Source organism: Pimephales promelas, chromosome 22 (genome assembly GCF_988280905.1).
Source record: "Pimephales promelas chromosome 22, fPimPro1.hap1.1, whole genome shotgun sequence".
Taxonomy (NCBI): domain Eukaryota; kingdom Metazoa; phylum Chordata; class Actinopteri; order Cypriniformes; family Leuciscidae; genus Pimephales; species Pimephales promelas.
The window spans coordinates 25,641,961-25,662,295 of record NC_142790.1 but is presented as its reverse complement, the minus strand read 5'-3'; the positions used below and the strand labels follow the sequence as shown (position 1 = coordinate 25,662,295).

The window sequence follows — 20,335 nt, the reverse complement described above, 5'->3', positions numbered from 1 at the left end:
GGTGCTGCTCTAAAGTCATTCTGAATAGACACACACATATTTAGAAAGCCAACACTTGAGAGTTTACAGTTCTCTTATTCATTTGGAGATATATCAAGTCAAAACATAAAAACAAAAAGGATATATATTTTTAAATGTATAAAGCATTATTTGGCTGTGATGTAGCAACTTAGAAAGCCACAAGTCTCCTTATGCTTCATTTCAAATCTGAAAATGTTATCTCTAAAACTATGCATTTAAGATGCATTTTCTAAGACCATGATATGTGAGTTTTTAGAGAAGGCTGATAAAAAGATGCATTTTTGTTTTCCCCCATAAACACCTATTTGCAGTCTAATGTCTGGCGAGGTGAACTGCTCCATTCATGTTTCTATTGTTCTCACTCAACGAGCCTTCATCATCCGTTATTAGTTTATTCTGGCATTACAAGGCTTTGCTTTGATCCCACTATATATTAAATACGTTTAACTTTCTGGTTCATGCAACTTTTATACCAGCTTATGTGGAAGACTACATCAATATAATTTCCATGTAGAATGGACACTAGTTCATTATTAAAACCCCATGCATTTCCCATAATTCACTTGGCTGCGCTTACAAAAAATGGCCTGTAGGGATGTAGGGACTCACTGAGATCTACTTCATGAATAAGCCTGTATATTATCAGAGTGATTCTGGCGAAAGGGGACATGGTTATTGAGGTACAGGAGCTGCAGCAAAACCGCTTCATTTTTTGTTCCTGCTCGGCTGATTTGGTCCATCTAGTCCAACGCGTTTTTAACCGGACGGCACACATGCATTATAAAATCATCAAGCCACCAGATTGAGAAGCGCATGTTAATTTCCCTGAATAAATCATTCATGACGAGCTACGTGACCTTTTGACTTCCGGTGTGTGAGAACATGTGATCCACCATAGAGACACACAGAACAAAGTGATGCAAAATGCTCGATTCTGAAAAAAGGAGAGAGAAATCGGCAGATTTTTTACGAGCTTAAGCTACGGTATCTGTGCTGAGGGAGCCAAGTCGTCAGAGCTGTTCTTTAACAGCGCCTAAACAGTCCAATCAATCTCAATTAGCGGCGTCAAATCTTTCATTAGTTGGCACTGTCCATGAACAGGGTACAAAACTGGGTCTGAAACTCAAAGTATTGGGGTTTTCCCCTCGAGATCAAAAAAGCACCGCTTTTACAAGGATTTGATCAAACTAGGTTTTAAAACATTTTAAAAATGTTAAAGTTTTTATCATTTTATTTTGATTATAAAACAGTGATATTCATTACAAAATTACATTATACAATCATAATAATTAAAAAAAATTGCTGCCTGTTATCAAAATTGGTCTCATGTCTAAATAGAATATAATAGAATTCTTATATTAAAACACATGGGACAGTAGTGTATTCGCAGAACATACCAGTTATATGGAGGGAGGATCCTTTAACAGGCTTCGTTGTGAAGATCTCTGAGAAATTCCTCACATCCTGACGTCTTCAACACCTCATTCTCAGGCTTAACACTCGAGAACTGAACCTAATGACTGTAAAGCAGAAAGAAGTGAGAATGTGTGATGAATCGTTATAAAGGTCCCGGTAAAAACCTACTATAAAAAGACTCTGGATAATCTTTGCATTCTGTGCTGGACTTAATAAAGCTTATTGCTTCTTACTTGGTTATTAGGTCTCTTTGTATCAGGAAATATGTTTGCGGTTTGGGGTTCAAAAGTTGAGCAGATGCTGCTCTTTTAGAGGAATTTGAAATGTTTCACTTGTTTCAATGTTTCATTCTCATTGAGTTCATACTCTTACAGGGGTCTTAAAGGGTTAATTCACCTAAACATTTTTTTTTCTTTCTTCTTTCAGCCAAATACAATTGGACTTATAGTAAAAAATTTCCTGGCTCTCCCAAGCTTTACAATGGAAGTGAATGGTCCCTTAGATTTTGAAAAACGAAAAAAGTGCATCCATCCATCATAAAAGAAATCCAAACGGCTCCAGGGAGTTAATAAATGCTTTCTGAACTGAAGCGATTTCCCTCTATCTATCCCAGTAGCTCTTTTTGACATCAACAAAAATAATGTGACTTATTATATGTGACTTGTAATGCATTACTTGTTAGATCAAAAAAGTAATCTGATTACGTAATGCACATTACTTGTTGGATCAAAAAGTAATCTGATTACGTAATGCACGTTACTCGTAACACATTGCTTTACTTGTAACATCAGATAAGGAACTCCCGCACACTATCATTACTTGCACTTTTCAATCAAGTTTATTCGCACACAACGTTTCGGTCACACGACCTTCGTCAGGAGTATGTTACTTTACTTGTAACATCAAAAAAGTAATCTGATAGCGTTATGCATGTTACAACACTGCTTATTTCAGATGAGATTCAATAAAACGTATCTCTAGAGGAGGGCTATGCTAAAAATGTGTCCATCATCTCTAACATAACCAGAATTATCAGCTAATAAGGGTAAACTGGCACACTGGAGGGAGCATCTGAGTGGTTTCCACTGTTGTACCTTGACAGGCTATAGAAATTTCTGATGGAATCACGTCCTCATGTTCTGATATCAAAGATAGTTCAACTTGCATGACGTTCAATTGCCTTTGTGATATTTCAAATGTATATTTTTTGTATATATTTTATAGTTTTCACATGATTTGATACAATTTTATTCATTAGTTTGTTAAATACACACACTATATTGGTTTGATTATTGTATTGTGTTTAATATGTATCTCTTCAGTTTAGGAATTCTGAAAATCTCTTTGAAAAATGTGAAAAAAGAAGAAAGAAAATTGTGTAAAAAAAGAGTCAAATCTTGTTTTTCATGCCATAAGAGCAATATAAACACACAGTCACAAATCCTGACAGAGGTTATCATGACGTTCAATTGCCTTTGCGATATTTCAAATGTATATTTTTTGTATATATTTTATAGTTTTCACATGATTTGATACAATTTTATTCATTAGTTTGTTAAATACACACACTATATTGGTTTGATTATTGTATTGTGTTTAATACAGTATCTCTTCAGTTTAGGAATTCTGAAAATCTCTTTGAAAAATGTGTAAAAAAAAAAAAAAAGAAGAAAGAAAATTGTGTAAAAAAGAGTCAAATCTTGTTTTTCATGCCATAAGAGCAATATAAACACACAGTCACAAATCCTGACAGAGGTTATCATGACGTTCAATTGCCTTGATATATTTCAAATGTATATTTTTTGTATATATTTTATAGTTTTCACATGATTTGATACAATTTTATTCATTAGTTTGTTAAATGCACACACTATACTGGTTTGATTATTGTATTGTGTTTAATATGTATCTCTTCAGTTTAGGAATTCTGAAAATCTCTTTAAAAAAAGTGTAAAAAAGAAGAAAGAAAATTGTGTAAAAAAGAGCCAAATCTTGTTTTTCATGCCATAAGAGCAATATAAACACACAGTCACAAATCCTGACAGAGGTTATCATGACGTTCAATTGCCTTTGCGATATTTCAAATGTATATTTTTTTGTATATATTTTATAGTTTTCACATGATTTGATACAATTTTATTCATTAGTTTGTTAAATACACACACTATACTGGTTTGATTATTGTATTGTGTTTAATATGTATCTCTTCAGTTTAGGAATTCTGAAAATCTCTTTGAAAAATGTGTAAAAAAGAAGAAAGAAAATTGTGTAAAAAAAGAGTCAAATCTTGTTTTTCATGCCATAAGAGCAATATAAACACACAGTCACAAATCCTGACAGAGGTTATCATGACGTTCAATTGCCTTTGCGATATTTCAAATGTATATTTTTTTGTATATATTTTATAGTTTTCACATGATTTGATACAATTTTATTCATTAGTTTGTTAAATACACACACTATACTGGTTTGATTATTGTATTGTGTTTAATACAGTATCTCTTCAGTTTAGGAATTCTGAAAATCTCTTTGAAAAATGTGTAAAAAAGAAGAAAGAAAATTGTGTAAAAAAGAGTCCAAATCTTGTTTTTCATGCCATAAGAGCAATAAAAACACACAGTCACAAATCCTGACAGAGGTTATCATAATTCATGCATGAAAGGGTTAAACCGCCAACACATTGACGCTTTTCTAAAGAGAAAAAAAAGATGTTGTAATGGCTTTTAAGGTATTTTGGACTCTAATTGGAACGTTTATCTTTAAGAGGGAGGGTTTTTTTCTCTCAGAGGCAGGTGGGATTCTCTGTGGTGATGGTTCGGTCATGTATCTTTTGCAAATTTCTCCACTCAATGTCAGTGGGCTGTAAACGATTCCCGCATGCATTTCATCCCATAAATATTTATCACATGGAGCTAGAGAGAAACTGCAAGTGGGAAAAGAAAAAAGTAAAAGATGAAGCGATGAGGAAGAGTCGTAGAGAGCGAACGCTGTTAGTTCGTCAGGCTCGGGTGGGCCGGTTCCCTGTAATTACTGTGTACACTCGGAGAGAGATGAACCGGCCACAGCCAGATGGCTCCAGACATCAGGGGGCCGCACAATTCCACACGGTCTTCTCACACACATGGTCCGGCATTATCCAAAACAAATTGGACTGAGCATTATGGTGTCAATTAGGAAACCAAATACTAGACGTTCTTCTAAAGATCATCATGGCTGATGTTGTTTTATTCGAGCATCATCACCCACCAGTTCTGCAAACAAAACGATTCATCTTGATCAACATGTTTCCAGATCAGATGCGAATGGTTACAGAACTATTAAATGATTTGTCTGGAATAAAACAGAGAGAGCGAGTCAGTCTCTAGGGTTCGGTAAAATAAGCACACGTTCTATTTAGAAAGAGGTAAGCACTCTACACATCCAACAGCCCCGATGGAGCTCAGACAGTAACAGCCTCGTCGTGTCAAACTAATTGAGCTGGTATACTGAGACACATTGTGGGTGGTGGACTGTTTTCATCAGCTTCAGCTTCCTAAACGCTTAGAGTATAAGGAAGCACATAAATATATGAAGTAATGCATCCATTACATCTAATATAAATAAATTCCAATATTAATCGCTACTAATCGCTATAATAAAATTATATTATGTTTGTGTTTACATAATATATGTAGGTGCACTGTGTATATTTATTTTATATATATATATAAATACACACACATGCATGTATATTTAATTATTTGTATATAAAATATTTAAATATATATAATATAAATTATATATAAATTTATATATAGTACATACTATATAAAATATTTCTTAAATATATACAAGCATGTGTGTGTATTTATATATAAAATAATAAAAAATAAAAAAAAACAACTTTTATTCTGGATGCAATTAATCGCGATTAATCGTTTGGCAGCGTAATAATTATATATATATATATATATATATATATATATATATATGCACACACACATGTAATATACATATTTCTGAAAAAATGTTTATTTAAAGGTTGTATCCGCAATTTCAGGCCCAAAGTTACATGTAGCACCTTTAAATACATTATATTTTAATACTGTATATAATGTAATATGTGTAAAAGTAATAGATACAAATTACACACACAACTATTTTTCTTAAAAATTCTATGAGTTGTATAGTGATTGAGTCATTGATGTGTGAAAGGACCGAAACTTATTCGCCTTGTAATTTTGAACATTTTGAATTCATATCAAATAAATAAACTTGGCCTTGGGAGCATTGTTGCCTGGGTCAGTGTTTCCATTCCTAAAGAAAGCTATAACTACAGTACATAAAAGACTCCTGCACACTGAAATATAAACATTTTGAACTCAAGCACCCACATCTGACCCAGCAATTGAAAAGTATAGACTTTAAAACTTTTTTACCAGTACTTTATATGCATGCAAGATGGAAAAGTTTTCAACTGCAACCATCTCTAATTTGAATTTTTGCATTCCAGGGCTCAGATCAGACATCAATGCATCATACTGGTGCTAATGCGTCAGCTCTTTCGGTTTAGTTCACCTGCTGTGAGAGCTTTCATTTCTACAATTAATTTTAACCGACGATATGCTGCACACTGCTGGGTTCTTGCTGCTAGGTTGAGTTTAGAAAGGTAAGGTCCCTCTCTCACTAACAGCCCTTGGTAAAATCAAACCTTTACTAAAGAAAGCTCACCTGGCTCTGAGAGATAAAAGACAACTGCACCAAAGTCCCAGCATTCCTGTTGCTGAAGGGCAGTTACCCACACCAGCTCCTCTCTCCTTCTTCAAAGGTTCTGCCCTTAACAAACAGCAAAACGTGACGCTTGGGACACTTGTCCGTCAGCATTGCACTTCATTTATTTGCTTCCGGAATTTGGCCTTGTCTTCCAAAAGCTCCCTCAGCTCAACAATGTGTGATTCTGCTATAAACATGTTTTGTGCTCTTATCGCCATTGTCATATTTAAAGGGATTGGTGCTCTTTACCTGACAGGATTAAGGATTATGATACATTAAAATGTATCCCCATATGTACATGAATGCTGATAGTGGGATTTCCTGTTAGCGAAACACCTCCACTTTGGTTATTGAAATCAAAAGGACGCTGTTTAACATGCTGGTGTCAAAATGAGTCTCCCTATCGAACGCAAGCAGACGTTTTTTTCATACAATACAGATAAAAGGTACTTTCATTCAGTACTATTTAAAGAAAAATTCCAGACTCAAGTTAAATTCTTTCAACAGCATTTGTGATGTAGGTCATCACAAACCACTCGGACGGACGGATGGATGGGATGAGTGGGATGGATGGGTGGAATGGATGGAATGGATGGATGGAATGGATGGGTGGAATGGATGGAATGGAATGGATGGATGGAATGGAATGGATGGGTGGAATGGATGGAATGGAATGGATGGATGGAATGGATGGATGGAATGGATGGGTGGAATGGATGAATGGAATGGATGGGTGGAATGGATGGATGGAATGGATGGATGGAATGGATGGGTGGAATGGATGGATGGGTGGAATGGATGGATGGAATGGATGGAATGGATGGGTGGAATGGATGGATGGAATGGAATGGATGGGTGGAATGGATGGAATGGATGGGTGGAATAGGATGGATGGAATGGATGGGATGAGTGGGATGGATGGGTGGAATGGATGGAATGGAATGGATGGATGGATGGATGGATGGAATGGAATGGATGGATGAATGGATGGAATGGAATGGATGGAATGGATGGTTGGAATGGATGGAATGGATGGATGGAATGGATGGGTGGAATGGATGGATGGAATGGATGGGTGGAATAGGATGGATGGAATGGATGGGATGGAATGGATGGATGGGTGGAATGGATGGATGGAATGGATGGGTGGAATGGATGGATGGAATGGATGGGTGGAATAGGATGGATGGAATGGATGGGATGGAATGGATGGATGGGTGGAATGGATGGATGGAATGGATGGATGGAATGGATGGGTGGAATAGGATGGATGGAATGGATGGGATGAGTGGGATGGATGGGTGGAATGGATGGAATGGAATGGATGGATGGGTGGAATGGATGGATGGAATGGATGGGTGGCATGGATGGGTGGAATGGATGTAATGGAATGGATGGATGGAATGGATGGGTGGAATAGGATGGATGGAATGGATGGGTGGGATCGATGGTATGGATGGAATGGGATGGAACAGATCTTACCTCTTAAATTTGGTGCCATGACCCGGATGGGAGTGAGGTGAGTGTAACGGACGTAGCTGTGCGTGTAAACCTCACTCCCATGACCTCAAGAAACCGTTAGCGACTGTCTTTAGTCCTTGTTACCTCGCCGGAGACCCCAATTCGAGTCCCGCTCGGAGCAGGACGAGTAGGACCGGTTGAAGAAAGTCAGATTCCCAGAAATAAAGTCGCTAATGCAAACCATCCACCTAGAAAAGTAATTACAAAAATATTTACAATAGCTCAAATTGTAATCATTCCCTTTCTAAATAGCCTAATTTGAGTTCTTGTCTTGTAACCATTCTTGCTTTTTACAATAAAAAAAACCCTGAGCAAGGTGAGACTCAAATGAAAATGAATTGTCTTTGATAACCCACATTATGGCACAAATACTGCCGATAGAGCTTAAAAACAACTGAAGCAGGTAAACTAAAGCTTGTATCAGCACTTTTCTTTCCCCTGCTGCTCATGCAGTGAAACCCCTCCTCCTTCCCATCAACCCCCCTCTTCAGGTACTCTCCGGAATGCCAAGTTATTGTCCCCGTGCCATTCCGTGATTGGACAAATTCATTCTGCTTTTAATTAATTAGGACGAAAGAATACCAGAGCGAAAAGCAACTCCTGAGCCCTGGATTAATTGAAGTCAGCCACTGACACGCGGCATTTCTCAAAATAACTCGGAATGTCACATTCTGATGAGTGAAATAATTGGATGTAAGGACTTGAGGTAAACACATGGCGGAATGCATATCACAACATTTCCATGGAAACTACATGACAAAAGCAGGACAGGTTGCCAAAACAGAGAGTCGCGAAGCCGTTTTCCGCTCTAAGGCTTTTATGTCCACCATCATCAAGCTAATTGCTGTATCTGCGAGCTAATGTTCCCATTCAGACGTCGCTATAATAGCCCTTCACTGTGGCAGTCCGGAAAAGAGACTGTCATTAGAGACAGGAAGGATCCTTCATGAATCATGACCTTTGTTTTCTTGATACCTTCAAGGCCACTTCATGGACTTTTTCTTGTGTCTTATTGTTTGTTTTAACTATTTGCATTACCCTGTGGATTTCCATCAAATAAACACTTTTTATTCTAGTATCATTAATATGCACTAACAATGCATAAAAGAATAGTTTGATGCGCAGTGGAAACCAACAAATGTCACTTCCACTAAGCATCATTTTCTTTTGTCTTGGTTAATTAAACAGCTAGAATTGAATGTATCCTGAATACACACAATTTTTACATAATCTGACAAAATGACAGTTTATTGTGATGTAAATTATTGCACATGTAAAATTTGTTTATGAACTGAAAAAACATGTACACTCCAGAATCTTAAAGTGCAAGACTAATTTGTTTTATTTTTATTTTTAAAAACCCCAAATCAAATGCCTCAATACATTTCCACTGACACAAGAAACCTATTCCACTTTTGTTATTTTTAAGCCTAGTCCCTGTCTATTTGTCTGATTCACATGAAATTTGGAGAAAGAAAACTTAAAATGGTCCTAAACGAAATAAAACAATTCAATTGTTTAGCGCAGGGATTCCCAAAAGTTTTCGTCGGCCGAACTCCTTTGACCTAAAATATTTACTTGAAATACCCCCTGATATTATAAGTTAATATTTCAGTAATTTAACAACACAGTCAAGTTATGATGTCAGTTAATTAAGGAAGCTTGTATCCACCATGTAATAAAAAATATTAAACGGTAAAAAACTTTTTTTTACTCAGAATTGCGAGTCTCAAAATTGAGAGATATCAACTTGCAATTGCATGTATAATAAAGTCTCACAATTCTTACTTTATATCATGCAAATATACTCATCATACTATATTTTAAAATGACTGATTGCAATATTCATTTTTATGATTTCCTTATTAGCCTAATTATCAACTCACTAATTACCAACTTACCATTTTGAAAAGCCCTGGTTTAACAGATTTGATCAGAAAGGTGCGTTCCATTATAACTAATTGACCTGTATCTTGAGAGTGAAAGGTCCAAACCTCTTCAAATTTGGTACACATGAACAATAGGACATTCGTATGATGTATGCCAAATTTCACCAATTTCCAATGCTAGGGGGTGCTATAATTGAAATCGAGAGTTGACATTTACCCCAATTGAACTACATTAAAAGCATCAGCAGTATCTGTTCTGACAAACCATTTTTGGTCATCTTGCTATAATACCTTTATCACTAGTGGCGGTGTGTTCTGGAATCTTCTCTGTCCTCACGACCTGGACTCTTCTTTCCAGTGTCACTGCTCCAGTTGTTCTCAAACATATGGTGCACAGCGCAGTTCAGAAGGAGGTAAAACATCCACTCTTGGAAGTGCAGCCCCACTAATCACGCATGCCTGGTCGGGGTTCTCAGCGGCTGGTAAAGTGGCAGGTCTGCTAGTGTTTTGTCTGATCAGAGGAGCATGAAATTGGTCCAACTGAAACAAAGTGGAGATTAATTGGGTGTGGCCACACAATATTGTTCCGCCAAGTTTTAATATCCTCATTTAGGGGCTTTTAGCTTTGCTGAGCTTCAGAACGCGTTCGATGCGCACACTTTAAAAAGCCGAGATTCGGTTAAATGCCAAATGCTATGTAAGGTATTAAGTATTTATGGGTTTATTCTCTCGGTTCAACCTTCCCTCTGGAGTTCATTACAGTAACCACTTTATTACTTCCCAGTGACATCAGAAGTGCCCTTCTGCCGTTTAAAGTGCTCTTCTCTCTACGCATTCTGTCGTACTTGCGAGCTTTTGGTTGCCATGGTAGCATGCCATGAAGTGAATTTAGTCAACATTTCATTCATTCAGTCTTTTTTTCTGAACTCAAACATGTTAAGTATTACTAAAGAGCCTTCATCCTGAACTAACTGATCAAACAAGGTTCATAACCTACTGTCAGTCAACTGTGGCCACAGAGTGTTCTGTTTATACAAGTCAGAAAGACTCTCAGGGAGATGATTATATTCATATATTCCATAAAATGAAAATCGGACAAAAATTGGTGCCCTTGATTGATGCAATGAGCGTATCCTCAGAGCTCACTCACAGTGGAAAACGGAGGACGTTTGACATTGCTTTTCAGTCATTCGACTCTCTTCCTCGATAGTTGGAGGGCGTCCTGACCTGTGTGATAAAGATGTATTTCATTAATATGGTTATTAAACATTTCAAAGGGGTAGGAATTTTGAGGTGGGTGGTCTTGAAACTAATTCAGCCTTGGGTTATTCAGTCCTCGCTCACTTAAGTGAGATAAAATACAACCAATTTTTTTTTTTTTTTTTTTAAATAAAACACTCTCAAAAACGTATCCGTTCTTTATATGGGAGCACGATATGTTAGTCTATTGCTAGAGTTTTCACTAAGCATGCAAAGGAACTAGAGTTCAAATCCAGAGAAGGTATAGGCTTATTTTGTGTCTAATAAATAATAGTAAAATTCAAACGAGTTTGGAATGTGATGAGGGTGGGTAGAGAATTTAATTTTCAGTGTAATCGAGGCTATATACAGTATGTAAGTGATAATCCTCTGATCTTTGCCTCCACGCCATGCATTAAAATCTTTGAATGCACAGCTAGTCATAGATTATCCTGCTTATACCAATTTCATTTGTCAGCATGGACACCTTAAAGGAGTAGTTCACTTTTTTTTAAAAAAACATTTGCTGATAATTTACTCACCCCCATGTCATCCAAGATGTGCATGTCATTCTTTTTTCAGTCGAAAAGAAATTAAGGTTTTTGCTCTGTTCTGTGATGAACGTTCGTGACTCTCCTGTTCAAACTCGTTTATCAAATCTTTTCTGAGTCATGACTCGAAGGGTCCTAGATAAGATTGTTCCTAGATTGTTTAATGACATTTTAAGAACAATACATGCACTGCGGTCAGAGTTTCCCATCATGCATCCTATCATGGAATAATTTTTTTAAGAGACATGGTTAAACTCTGAAAAGCAGGTGACTGTTGAATCCCTGATCTGCCGCACCGCTGCACTGAAACTGCAGTCATAGTTTGTGTCAACTGGCCGTCATCCAGCTCTCAAATTAGCATGTCAGATAGGATTATCCTCCTCTGACTGATCCACTGCTAATTGACACTAATAATGAAGTATTTTTTGAAGGAAGACAGAATGAAAATTCTTGTTCAGGACAATCCGCCCATATGGAGTTTAGATGCAAACAAATCTCATCTACACATCGAGCAGCTGTTGTTACCCTTAAAGGGGACATAGTATCCTGAAAAACGATCGTCTTTGCTCTTTAAAAGCAAATAAATATGCTAATTTTATTCTTTTTAATCCTTTAAGAGAGCATTTCATATCCAAACAGTTTGACTAGATTTGACAGATGTAATGTATAGAAGTCTTAAGAACAGTGCGATTTTCTCTTTGTCTTTTGTCGCTTGATTAACAGTAATGACTGCAGCAGGTTTGTTAGGCTGCTGTCCCTTTAAGAGCTGAACGGATCCAAAATACTATTACACGCGTGCGCTTTCTCAGTGTTTACATTCACTTAAAAACTCTACTGTTTGAACTCGTTCATCAAAATGAACGAATCTTTTCTCGAGTTATTTCGTTCGTTGAATGAACCAAATGACATGATGAACGAGTTCGAACAGGAGAGTCACGAACGCGCATCACAGAACAGAGCAAGGCGACCATTTGAGCTTGTAAAACTTAAACTTTGTTATTTTTTTTAAATGAGTGATCATTTCGCTTGATAAGATACGTATTCATCGTCTGGAATCGTTTAAAGCCCTTTGAACAGTTTGCACTGAAACTGTCTTTTGGACCTTGAACCGTTTGGTTCCCATTGAAGTCCATTATATGGAGAAAAATCCTGGAATGTTTTCATCAAAAACCTTAATTTCTTTCGAATGAAGAAAGAAAGACATGGACATCTTGGATGACATGGGGGTGAGTAAATTATCAGCAAACGTTTTTTTTTTTTTTAAAGTGAACTACTCCTTTAAATTTGGCTTAGGGAGGAAGAAAAGTGCATCGCTGAAATCGAAAATGGAAAAATTGAACAGTCAAGTGTTGAGGATGATCGGAGCTGAAAATCAGATATGGTAATAAGCGTTTCATTTCTGACATGAGCTGTAAGCGATAGACCAAGGCTTTCAGAAAGAAGGGGTTTAGAGAGACTAAATCCATGAAGTTTCAGACACTGTAAGAAAAAAAGGTGATGCAGAAATCTATATTAAGAGAAAGTGTTTACTTTGGATGCATGGAAATCTATTGCAGGAAATTAGGAACTTTAAAATGGCATTATAGTGGCACTTTAAATGAATAATTCACACAAAAATGAAATATCATAATTTACTCACGCTACTGTCATTTCAAACCTGCCTTTCTTTCTTCTGTGGAGCACAAAAGGAGATGGTTTGAACAATGTTTATGTTGCTATATGGTAACAAGAACATACTAACTAGGCTGCCAAGCTTTAAAAATGATAAATAAGCTCATAAAAACGAACAAAATTTGCGTCAATGACATTATGCACAGAAGTCTATAACATCCACTGCAGAGCTCAAATCTCATTTGTGCGGATTTAAAACGCACAAGTTTGACTCATACATCAAACTTCAATTAATATACTATATATATATATATATATATATATATGTATATGTATTAATATAATTATATAATTAATATTTTTCAGAAAATTTATTTTTGTGTTCCACAGATGAAAAAAGGCAAAAAACATGAGTATCGTCAGAATGAGTAAATAAATAAATGATTTTTTTTTTTTAATTTAGTTAATGCCATGCGTTCATAAACATAAGCCCAGTTGCAAACAATGAGTGGCATAACTAGCATGGAGTCATTAGTGAAGAAAATTTAAACAGATTTTTTTAATTGCAGTCTCAGTTCATTTAGTGTAACACACCGTGAGTGGAGGAGATGGTAATCAGGCCACGCTGAAAAATTAAGCTGTCGTCTCAGGGGGAACTTGGACCATATCTGATACTGGAAAAAAAAGAAGGAAAGCAAATTATATTTTGGATGTTGGAGATTTTTATCTTGCAGGTTTTATTGCAGTTTAGCAGGTGACCTGAGAAACACTGTACAAGCCCATGGAGACTGGGAAGCATCTTGAAAGCATACGTATTAATTAATTCTGCAAAGCATGACACATGCGGGCGGCACAGACTTGGATTTTCACTAATTAATTGTTTCAGCTGCATTGTCATGCGCGTTCACTCGGAAACTCCCGGTGGGATTCAAAGAAAGCATATAGAGCTCGGTCCTTAAGACCGGCTTTACTGAGCAGACAGCTGCAAGTTTGCACAATATTATTCTCCTTGTTCTTCTAAACCGATTTACACAGTTGCAGAATGTTTTACGCTTGCCCGTATTTCAGAGAGACCAATTAGGAACATCTATCTCTTAACATCCACGAAACATGATTTCATTAAACATCTCTTTCATGAAACATACATTGAGCACATGAATTCATTTCATTTATTTCCTGAATATCACACAATGGACTTGTACACAGAAATGTCTCCTTGTTCACAGGCCCACATTTCGTTTTTCGTTTTTTGTGACCTGAAGACACTCGTTCACTCAAAATGATAGACACTGCGCAAGTAAACAAACTTGCCGTTGAGAAAGAATCTGAATTAATTAGGTTTGTTTTATACACCAGTGGGTCTTTTCCCATACTGCAATGAGGCTTGAGAGAGACATTTAATTAAAGAAAAGATTAACTGTTTTTATTATTCATACCAGTTCAGTGGCATCTGCGAGAATTGAATTTCATATTCATATTCCACAAGAGAGGGAAGCTTAATATAGACTAATAAATGATGTTTTTTTGCAAGCTTCTGTAAACACAAGGTGTTGATTATTTCATATATAGCATTGCAATGCAAAGATGTGCCACCAAAGCTGTTATTTAGAACATGTCTATCTATCTATCTATCTATCTATCTATCTATCTATCTATCTATCTATCTATCTATCTATCTATCTATCTATCTATCTATCTATCTATCTATCTATCTATCTATCTATCTATCTATCTATCTATCTATCTATATCTTCCGTCTGTCCGTCCATCCATCCATCCCTTCATCCATCCATCCATCCTTCCATCCATCCTTCCTTCCATCCATCCATCCATCCTTCCATCCATCCTTCCATCCATCCATCCGTACATCCGTCCATCCATCCATCCATCCATCCATCCATCCTTCCGTCCTTCCTTCCGTCCATCCTTCCATCCATCCATCCATCCATCCATCCATCCATCCATCCTTCCGTCCATCCTTCCGTCCATCCTTCCGTCCATCCATCCTTCCATCCTTCTGTCCATCCATCCATCCATCCATCCTTCCTTCCGTCCATCCATCCATCCATCCTTCCGTCCATCCTTCCGTCCATCCATCCGTCCATCCATCCATCCATCCATCCTTCCTTCCGTCCATCCTTCCGTCCGTCCATCCTTCCATCCATCCATCCATCCTTCCATCCTTCCGTCCATCCATCCATCCATCCATCCATCCATCCATCCATCCTTCCTTCCTTCCGTCCATCCATCCATCCATCCATCCATCCGTCCATCCATCCTTCCGTCCATCCATCCATCCATCCTTCCGTCCATCCTTCCGTCCATCCATCCATCCATCCTTCCATCCATCCATCCATCCATCCTTCCGTCCATCCATCCATCCATCCTTCCGTCCGTCCGTCCATCCTTCCATCCATCCATCCTTCCGTCCATCCATCCATCCATCCATCCATCCATCCATCCTTCCGTCCGTCCATCCATCCATCCATCCATCCATCCATCCATCCTTTTATCCATCCATCCATCCATCCATCCATCCATCCGTCCTTCCGTCCGTCCATCCATCCATCCATCCATCCATCCATCCGTCCATCCATCCTTCCGTCCATCCATCCATCCATCCATCCTTCCGTCCATCCTTCCATCCATCCATCCATCCATCCATCCATCCATCCATCCATCCATCCGTCCATCCATCCTTCCGTCCATCCATCCATCCATCCTTCCTTCCTTCCGTCCATCCTTCCGTCCGTCCATCCTTCCATCCATCCATCCATCCATCCATCCATCCTTCCTTCCTTCCGTCCATCCATCCATCCATCCATCCGTCCATCCATCCTTCCGTCCATCCATCCATCCATCCTTCCGTCCATCCTTCCGTCCGTCCATCCATCCATCCATCCATCCATCCTTCCGTCCATCCTTCCGTCCATCCATCCGTCCATCCATCCTTCCGTCCATCCATCCATCCATCCTTCCTTCCGTCCATCCTTCCGTCCGTCCATCCTTCCATCCATCCATCCATCCATCCATCCATCCATCCATCCATCCTTCCATCCATCCATCCATCCATCCATCCATCCATCCTTCCTTCCGTCCATCCATCCATCCATCCGTCCATCCATCCTTCCGTCCATCCATCCATCCATCCATCCATCCATCCATCCATCCATCCATCCATCCTTCCGTCCATCCTTCCATCCTTCCATCCTTTCGTCCGTCCATCCATCCTTCATATTTCATACTTCATATCCAATCATATTTTAATTGCTTTATTTAAAATAAAGGTCAATTCAACATAAAACTGTTGCAAACTCTTCCTGAATATCGCCAGTTTACTCGAATGTCTGTGAGAGCAATAGTAACCAAAAGGGGCGGAGCTTAGCAAAAAAAAGGTGAACTGAAGCAGGTAAACAAGTTCAAACTCATCTAGATTTTCTTTGCTCTTGGCAGTTGTTTTTTAACCATGAATCACATTGAGTTTTTGAGTGCCGAATAATACAAATCTATTGCTGCTGAAACTCTGAAATGCCAATAAGAACAAACTATCAGATGAACTGTAACTGCACATATTCAAGAGTGTTTTATCCACTCACTTTACTGGCGTTCTCCATCATTAGCTGGCATCCACACGAGGATGTTTGCATAGCTCAGAAGACATCAAGAATTCTGTTGCATCTCTTGTAGGCGACAGGAATTTTTTTTGTTACTTCACATCACAGTGCAAACAACTTCATGATGTTTTGTATCTTGCACAGTCACACTGCGACATGCTCATTTTTAATTGTGCCAACAAAACAAACATGCACATCATTTAATTCCTGACTGGCTGAAGTTTGAACATCATGGACTCTGTTGTGGGCAACGGCAGAATGAGCTGTTTTTAATTGGTTTCACTTTTTGCGAGGAAAAGAAAGACTCAACATTTGAAGAGTAGAAGCACAAAATCATCCATTCTCTTTCATTCGGCACCTACGAGAAGACAGACAGGAAATAAAAATGAGGGATTAAATGCAGAAACCTTTATCGTTAGCTTCAAAGGGCAGATAAATACGAAAGTTTCTCCTCTTTCCCCCCCTCATTTAGAAAGAACGTCTCTTTGAAGGTGGCATTTGATGTTCAAATAATTATTCCTAATCAGAAAATCCTCCATTCAAAGAAGTGCACTACATTTCTTCATTTTGACTTGGTTGTCAGGGCACATTTAATTTGAATTTAATCTCTATAACAGTTCTGTAGTTTTTTTGCTGGGTATTACACTTTATCTAGTGATTTGTGGACCTGCTTAAATGCTGAACAAATACCTAAAGTTTGAGTTTAGAAGATAAACTCCAAAAGTTAGACTCAAATAGTCTGTTGCTATACTTAAAATATGAAATACATCATTTAAAAAATGTGAAGGGAAATAGAAAAGATAGATGGATGTGCTGAGATCCACAACTGATGCTCAAACACTTGCAATTCAGCTGCTGACGCTAGGGATCGACTGACTCATCTTACCCCGTCCAAGGCAGCTGATGGACCAGGAGATCCTGTTTTAAGAAAAATGACTGTAATTCAACGTGCTACTGTTTAAATCAAGCACAAAATCCATCAAACCACAAGGTAAATCGACGTCTAGATGCGTCGGCATCACGGGCAGGCTACGCGGATATCGTGAAACATGCATGCATAAACATGACCTCTTTAATAGTGGCTTGTTTACCTTCCATCTGACAGGCGTCGACAACACAAGACACATCCTTTCAGCCAGCTGTCAAACTATTTCTCTCCTGTCAAAATCATATTATAATCTCACCACGCAACGCCAGGAAACAATGCCGCCTTTTGAAAGGATGAGGACGCATCCAGAGCTCTAAATATAACTCTGAAGCACATACGTCTAATAACCTCCACGGGTTGTAAGAGCACTTGAAACAAATTGGTTGCTTCCCTTCCTGCACATTTCCAATCTTCTGCTCATGAATAAAGAAGTTCTTGATTTCCAGACTTGATGTTTTTAAGGAGAAGACAAGTCAAATGTTGAAAGCCAATCTGATCTCAAAGTTTCGATGGTGGAAAATCAAATCATGTTGTGGATCAAACTCCAGCTAGCAACTAGCAAAACAAAGTTACAGCAAATTGAAAAGGATCTCTGCTCAACTATTGCGGTTATTTCCGCTACTTTCCTACGGTCGGCCGAGACTCCAGCTCTCTGAAGCGACAGTCTCTGAAGATCCTCAGCTTTACTTTTCTTCATTTGAACCAGGTTCAGATGGCATACAATCTCTGTGATTTCAGTTTCCCCTCTGATTTGAATGCAGAAAACAGAATATTTCACACAGTTTAATTGTTCTGGCAAGGATGTCATCACTATTGCACATGCTTAGAATTACAGATTGAACAAAAGCTTTAGTTTATTCAACTTTGGCACTTACGTCTTTCTGCATCATTTGTGATACGGACATGAATGATGCATCGGATTGTGCAGGTTTAGAGGAGACTGATGATTTTGTGATGAAGACTTATTTTCTAGTTTTACGTATTTTTGCTAGGTCGAAAAAAGAAAGTAACAGAAAAAATGTTTCAAAGCATTTTAGCAGCACTTTTTCATTTTTTCAAGATTTACCCATTTTAATTAATAGTAAAATTCCATCAAATTGAATTACATAATCCTTACATATTATTCTTAAATGAGTAAAAAAAAAACTAGAGCTTAATAAAATATTTTGTATATAAATCTTAAACTTAAATTTAAACATATTTTCCCTTGTTCATTCCCTTATTCCATGAAGAATTATACAAAATGTTTCATTTATTTTTTATTATGTAAGGATTATTCAATTTGATGGAATTTTACTATTAATTGAAATGTGTTTAAATATTTTAATTAGTAACTAACCTTGAAAAAAGGCTTTTTTTTTCCATGTAGCAGAAACTTGCATTAATATTCCCAATGCTTCTTATGAATGTAATGGAAATAAACAGACTGGCTCTTAAAGATTTCTATGTAAATGATCTTTATATGACTTATTGGCAACATTTTTATTTATTTTTTTTTGCATTCATTTTTGCATCACTCTTCTAATCACTTCTTCATGACCCAAAAGTCGGAAGTTGCGATCTTCTTTTCTTCCCTATCGTGACGTAAATCTGAGTGAAGCAGCTTCTCGGACAAGAAAAAAATAGGACTTGATTTTGTCCATCAGGAATTGATTGGAAGGTTCTGGTTTGCTATTGGTCGATCTCATGTGAGTGACAGGTTGCCCCACCCTCATGCCAATAAACATACATAATCAGAAAAGAGACGTCTCTGCAAGAGGGAAGGGAAGATATTTTTACCAAAGATTACGAGGACATGCATTTTATCCATTTTGACTTCATGATGACTTTAAGCAAAGATCAAAGGTCATTTATATTCTAGTCTAAACAGTTCTAATTTGCTATTAGCTGCATGAGTGCACCGCATATCTCGCATGCTCCAGAAATTGCCTGTTAATTCTGATCTCCATGTCACAGTTTAGCCTAGCCGGGGCTCGGAGACATCTTCACAGTGAATGAACGTAGATGTCAAAGCCAGATTGAGTTGAGATTTGAGAGTTGATGGCTTTATAGAGCGTGTGAAGGCTGCAAGCTTTGCAGTTGATAAAGGTTTCAAATGAATCGGGACTAAAGAAGAAAGGAGCAATGGATGATGGATAGCTGAAGGTCATGACAAACTTGTGTTTTTTATCCTGCCAAGTCTATAATAAAAATGCATTTTCAAGATATTCTCTGTTGCAAAGATCAATATATAAATATATATAAATATACACTCACCTAAAGGATTATTAGGAACACCATACTAATACTATTTTTGACACCCTTTCGCCTTCAGAACTGCCTTAATTCTACGTGGCATTGATTCAACAAGGTGCTGAAAGCATTCTTTAGAAATGTTGGCCCATATTGATAGGATCGCATCTTGCAGTTGATGGAGATTTGTGGGATGCACATCCATTCGTTCCACCACATCCCAAAGATGCTCTATTGGGTTGAGATCTGGTGACTGTGGGGGCCATTTTAGTACAGTGAACTCATTGTCCTGTTCAAGAAACCAATTTGAAATAATTTGAGCTTTGTGACATGGTGCATTATCCTGCTGGAAGTAGCCATCAGAGGATGGGGACATGGTGGCCAACTGGCCATAAAAGGATGGTAGGCCGTGGCATTTAAACGATGCCCAGGCACTAAGGGGCCTGAAGTGTGCCAAGAAAACATCCCCCACACCATTACACCACCACCACCAGCCTGCACAGTGGTAACAAGGCATGATGGATCCATGTTCTCATTCTGTTTACGCCAAATTTAGACTCT

General features: G+C 37.8%; 1 long non-coding RNA gene across 1 annotated transcript in view; it reads right to left on the bottom strand.

The window, feature by feature from the left end:
• Positions 1–3,910: 3,910 nt before the first annotated feature.
• LOC120488281 (uncharacterized) overlaps positions 3,911–20,335 on the bottom strand; it is a 78,540-nt gene continuing 62,115 nt past the window's right edge. Inside the window, exons 3-8 of the long non-coding RNA XR_016149383.1 lie at positions 13,595–13,674; positions 10,750–10,826; positions 9,891–10,139; positions 7,672–7,898; positions 6,148–6,252; positions 3,911–4,688 (exon numbers count right to left, since the gene is read on the bottom strand). This is a non-coding gene — a long non-coding RNA (uncharacterized LOC120488281). The remainder of the gene's footprint in view (positions 4,689–6,147; positions 6,253–7,671; positions 7,899–9,890; positions 10,140–10,749; positions 10,827–13,594; positions 13,675–20,335) is intronic.